At 44.7% G+C, this 6,000-nt stretch overlaps 1 long non-coding RNA gene across 1 annotated transcript in view; it reads right to left on the bottom strand.

The window, feature by feature from the left end:
• Nucleotides 1–2,768: 2,768 nt before the first annotated feature.
• The window catches only part of LOC117041519, a 51,527-nt gene continuing 48,295 nt past the window's right edge, over nucleotides 2,769–6,000 (bottom strand). Inside the window, exon 3 of the long non-coding RNA XR_004425985.1 lies at nucleotides 2,769–3,738. This is a non-coding gene — a long non-coding RNA (uncharacterized LOC117041519). The remainder of the gene's footprint in view (nucleotides 3,739–6,000) is intronic.

Raw genomic sequence — 6,000 nt, 5'->3', positions numbered from 1 at the left:
TTATGTTATCTTTTTATATCTTACAAAATGAATAAAAATTATTTAAAACAAACAAACAAACAAACAAACAAACAAACAAACAAACATGGGAGTTGGAGTCCAACAACACTTGGGGGACCATATTCCCCATCCCTGACCTGGATTATAGAACAGCCTTCCTAAAGGGCTCTAGATTGTAGGAACATAGACCGTTGCTCTATCTAGCTCAGTATCATCTGTCAGTGGCTCTCCGGGGTTTCATCCTGGGGTCTTCCCCTGCCCCGCCCCCGGAAATATAGGGCTTGAACACAGAATCTCATGCATGGAAATTAGCTGCTATGCCACTGACCCTTCCCCAATGTGGCAGCGCCTTAGAGGGTTTCATTGGCCCCTTTCTTTGCCTGCTTTTAAGCTTGCATTCAAAACTGTTTGGTTTCAGTGCACTTTTAAAGATATATAGTTAGTGCCATCTTCTTCTTTTTTTGCACTGCTGCCATTCATTGCCATATTTTTATTGCTTCTGTTCGTTACTGCTGTAATTTTAGGCTTTCGGTTTAATTTTTGCATTCTTAAAATTTCATTTTTTTATATTCCACTTTTTCAATTTTATTTGACTGAAATTTTATTTTGTTTTTTTAAAATTTAAGCTTAATGTAGGAGTAGGGAGGCAAGATGTAGATGTTGAAACCAACAAACAGATAGACGCCTTAACAATTGGCCTTTGCATTTCATTACACTTAAAACTGAGTGCAGTGCTTCTGAATGCTAGTTGCTGGAAGCTACGGGATGGGAAAGTGCTCTTGTACTTGGGTCCTGCTTACAGGCATCTGGTTAGCCACTGTGATAACAGGATGCTGGACAGGATGGACCTGGTGTGGTGGCTCAGTTGGTTAGAGCATGGTGCTGATAATGCCAAGCTTGTGGGTTTGATCCCCGTATGGGCCAAATGCATATTCCTGCATTGCAGGAGGTTAGACTAGATGCTTCTCTGGGTCTCTTCCAACTCTATGATTCTGTGACCACTGGCCTGATCCAGCAGGCTCTTGTTATATTCAGACCCAATCTGATGCTGCCAGCATTCTTCCTGTACTGCACCAATCTCCCCACCACCTTGCCCCCCTCTCTTACCAGCAGTGACCTCTACATTGGGAAGCCATGGGAACAACAACACCCCACAAACTCTTACTGAGCCCCAGCATCCCTGACAAGGGTGGAATCTACACACATATAAAAAACGCTGTGAAAACGCTTTTTAAAATATAAATATATATATTGAATTTGTCATAGCTCGCCATCGCCATCTAGTGTCAATTTTGTATAATGCATTTTACAACACACTTAAAATGTTTTATTTGCAGCTGTACAGCTGAGTCCAAGGGGGCATCCAGCTTGTGCTTAAACACCTCCAGCAAAGGGGATCCCACCACCTCCCAAGGCCACCTCCCAAGGTAGTTTGTTCCATTGTCAAATAGCACTTCACTTTAGGAAGATGCTGCTAATGTTCAGCCTTTGATTTGGTTCAAAATGCAGAGGTCCAGGATCCACCTTGGACACAAGGTGCCCAAAATGTAGTGTAATATGTGAAATTAAAGCTTCAGTCCTTTGCACACTTACCCTGGGAGTAAGTCCCACTGAACACAGTAGGGATTACTTTGGACAGGATTAGGGCTCAGTGATGTCTGGTTTTCAGCATCATGATATATCACCAGCTAATATTGATTATAAAATATCGATATATCACAATGTCTGAAATAAGAATACAGTGGTACCTCGGCTTACAGACGCTTCAGGTTACAGACTCCGCTAACCCAGAAATAGTACCTCGGGTTAAGAACTTTGCTTCAGGATGAGAACAGGAATTGGGCGGTGGTGGTGCGGCGGCAGCGGGAGGCCCCATTAGCTAAAGTGGTGCTTCAGGTTAAGAACGGACCTCCAGAAGAAATTAAGTTCTTAACCCGAGGTACCACTGTAGAGGCAAACGGCCTAATGTCCTGGCAACGGCTACAACTTCAGGGTCTGATACATTTGTACCTACCATTAACATATTCTTACAACTGTTATTTTATAGTACAGTCGTACCTTGAAAGTTGAACGGAATCAGTTCCGGAAGTCCGTTTGACTTCCAAAATGTTCGGAAGCCACGTCGAACATTTGGGTTCCAAAGAACGTTCGCAAACCAGAACACTCACTTCCAGGTTTGCGCCATTCAGGAGCCAAAACGTTTGAGTCGCAAGGCGTTCCTCAACCAAGGTACGACTGTACAGAGCAACAGGGGCAGCAGGAATCATGAGAGAAGCAATGGAAGGCATCGCGGTTTTCCCCACGTCACATTTTTTTTTACAAAGCCCCCCCCACACACACATTGTGATTTGCGATACATCGCCATGTTGGATATTATGAAACCATCACCACAATGTGGACTTCAGACCAATTTTGAACACTGTATTGGCACTACACCCATCCTTAGACAGGATTGGGCTGTACGTCTTGGTACCTCCAGAAAAGCGAGCCGCACCCGACATTCTCTGTCCTCTGGTACAAGTCCTATTGCGTTAGCAGGTGAGTGAGTTTTATTTTGCCCAGTGGAGGGATCCAGTGCTACAGTTGCGCTAGCAGAAACCCATTGTGAAACAGACAGCAGCAACCTGCTTAGGCGTTTTCTTGCACAACAGCGTTCCACAGGCACAAAACATTTTGCCAACCGAACGAGTCCAAGTGACGTTAACTTAGCACTACGTTGGGTACAATCCAAAGTCAGGTTTAAAATGATATACCTGATGGTGGTGGTTCTCCATGGCAGCCTTAGATTGCTTAAGTCCCAAGAACTTCAGTAGGATTTCAACAGCCCAATTGGGTGCAGGATTTCAGCCCTGGTTAGAATCTTCCGTGCTTGTTTACTGAAAATGCCATTGCCAATGATGCGAAGGCTTAGAAGAGGAAGGCGTTCTAGGCAGCTTGCAGAATAACAGGGCAGTAAAGCTTTGTGCTGTGCATCTGTACCGATGGCGTTCCTGTCATACGTCAGTCTATCAACATAAAACTACATTTGTGTATAGGTCTTATTAGATGAAATCTACTTGAAAGTGACTGCTCGGGTTACCAGTAATTACTTTCCAATGATTGCCTGCACCCCTTCACTCTCTCTCAATCTTACTTTCTAAGTTTGAAGTTTGCTGAGCCTCAGGCAGTAATCTTAATGTTGCTGTACGTCAGATAAGGAGAGGTCTGGTTTTTTATATACTCATAATACATACTGTATATTGGCCATTGCTAAAGGGAATCTCATTTTAACCAAAGCCAGATTTTTATGTCCTTAATAGAGTTAGGAATGGTGTATTATTTTCCAACTTGGACCGACTATTAATTCTTTATAAGTTGTGAACATGGAAAGAATTCCCATAAATCTATATACAATATTGCAGTGTGCAGCTGAAAAGATAAGGATGGATCAAAGGTGGGCAAAAGAGAGTCTGTTTCTTCAGTTCAGTCCTGGCTGCAAAGGCCACAATTCTGATGTCACTTCTGCGCTGAGGCTCTATAGTCTTTGGAAGAAATTAAACACTTTAACTCATGACGGCGTCCAAAGTACATCAGTTCAGAGAACTCCCCTCCCAAAAATGCAGTCCTCCAGCTCAGCATGTTTTCTGCATTTTGTAATGGCAAATCTCTCCCTTGTCTAAAGGTTGTGCTTTGGGCCAAAAGTGGGACAGTTTAGTGAGATAATTTAATCTCCTTCGTGAAGTTCTTTTCCTCTCCTGCCTGGGGAAAAAATAATAACAGGTATAAACATCAAATTTAATTTATCCAAGGCATCTAATGAAATGAGTAGCATTCTTTAACTGGTAGCTGGTTAAAGAAAGGAAGCAGAGAGGAGAGTAATGTGCAAACATAAGAGATAGGGATGGATAAATCTGTCAATTTCAGTTTCCCATTTTTCTATTCGGCACATTTTTGCATCAGTTTTTGACACACACCCCAAAAAAGTCCTCATGAAGTTTCACCTGCATTTTAGCGTGACTTTCTCCCAACAGACACATTTTTGCAAACAATTCCCCCTAATACAATGTGCTTCTGTACGCTATTTTCACTGATATAAACATTTTTGCACACATTGGATAGTTGGAAGACTGCACCACAAAATTCTGAAAAGTGAAAGTTTAAGAGGTTAACTCTTCCAGTTCACGTGTTGTTTCAGGAAGTGCTAATCAGAGAGTTCTATATTTAAACATAAAGTGAACCTAATTTCCCCTCCACCCCTAGTAAAAAGTCGGTTCCAAAAATAAATAAATCTGTATTAGGCCCAGTGCTTTTCACTTGCCCATAAATGCTCTTGAGTTGGGATGAGCAGTAAGGTGGCAAAATATGCTGGTGTCACCAAATTATCCAATATAGTTAAAATGAGACAGAATTGTGAAGGGCTCCAGAAGGATGTCTCCAAACTGGGTGAATGGGCAGTAGAATGGCACATGCAGGCAGGTGTGCCAACCCCATGGGGTGGAAGTGTCTTCAGCCCCCTCTTATTTTGGGCAGGGGGCTGAACCCCCCCCCCCATGTGGGACTTCCCGACAATCTCTTTGATGGTCAGGAAGGCGCACTGGTGATCTCAAAGGGATGGGCAGGTGAAGGCGCTTTGCATCCCTTTGAGATCACCAGCACACCTTCCCAATTGTCCAAGGGACACGCCAGGGCAAAGGTCGGACTTCCTGATGGTCGGTCTCCTCCAGTCATACACACACCACACATGACATCTCACACTTGTGGCGTGCGAGCGTGTGCGATGTCATGTGCGTGCAATGGGCATGTTGGGTGTCCTATGTCTAGAAAGCTCGGGTCCAAGCTGTTTTCGCTTGTCCCATCCTTTCTATACATGGTCCGAGTGGTTTTGCCTTTACCCCACCACTTCCCCCCAGCCAATTCTTTTAGTGCTAAATACCTGATCAGCACTGGCAGCTCATGCCAGTTGTGTAGAGCAAATCAGCTGATTGTGTTCCCTGCTGAAGGCGGAGATGGATGGTGACACGCAAGGCAAGTTCCTGCTTGCTGTTCTTCCAATTCTGCAGGCTTGAGTCACAGAATCAGAGAATCACATAATTTCAGGGTTGGAAGGGACCTGAGGGTCATCCAGTCCAACACCCTGCAATGCAGGAATCCTAGCTAAAGCATCCAAGGAAGGAGAGTCCACCACCTCTTGTGGGAGTCTGTTCCACTGGCGAACAGCTCTGACTGTCAGAAAGTCACCCCCCCCCCATTTTTAGTAGGAATCTCTAACTTGAAGCCGTTGGTTCGAGTCCTACCCACCATGAAAAGGGGTTCAATCAGCTGTGGGATGTGAGGAGGGGCACCACCCTCCTAGCTGCCACACTGGGGTTGCTTGATGTAACAGGATAGGATAGCAATTAAGGCAGGGGACTATCTGGTTAGTAGTGGCAGTGAGTGCTGCCCTGCCTTGCCCCACCCGATCCCAGAGAGTGGTAGCACTGCTGAAATGAGCCCTGACCAGACTCAATACAAAGCTGCCTGGAGTATCCATGTTGTTGTTGTTGTTGTTCGGTCGTGTCCGACTCTTCGTGACCCCATGGACCAGAGCATGCCAGGCACGCCTATCCTTCACTGCCTCTCACAGTTTGGCCAAACTCATGTTAGTAGCTTCGAGAACACTGTCCAACCATCTCATCCTCTGTCGTCCCCTTCTCCTTGTGCCCTCCATCTTTCCCAACGTCAGGGTCTTTTCCAGGGAGTCTTCCCTTCTCATGAGGTGGCCAAAGTACTGGAGCCTCAACTTCAGGATCTGTCCTTCTAGTGAGCACTCAGGGCTGATTTCTTTAAGAATGGATAGGTTTGATCTTCTTGCAGTCCACGCTCATAAAACTATTATTTTCCACTAAGACTGCTTCAATCTGTTCTGAAACCATCTGTATTGCAGTGAAAAAAAGTAAACAAGCACAGGCCGTTTCCTAGTTTCTGTGATGAGCACCACTATGTGTCTATGGCTATCTGACATTGTTGTGGTAATATTCTGAA

Source organism: Lacerta agilis, chromosome 1 (assembly GCF_009819535.1).
Source record: "Lacerta agilis isolate rLacAgi1 chromosome 1, rLacAgi1.pri, whole genome shotgun sequence".
Taxonomy (NCBI): Eukaryota; Metazoa; Chordata; class Lepidosauria; order Squamata; family Lacertidae; genus Lacerta; species Lacerta agilis.
The sequence above is the reverse complement of the archived record's forward strand: the minus strand, read 5'-3'. Positions and strand labels throughout refer to the sequence as shown.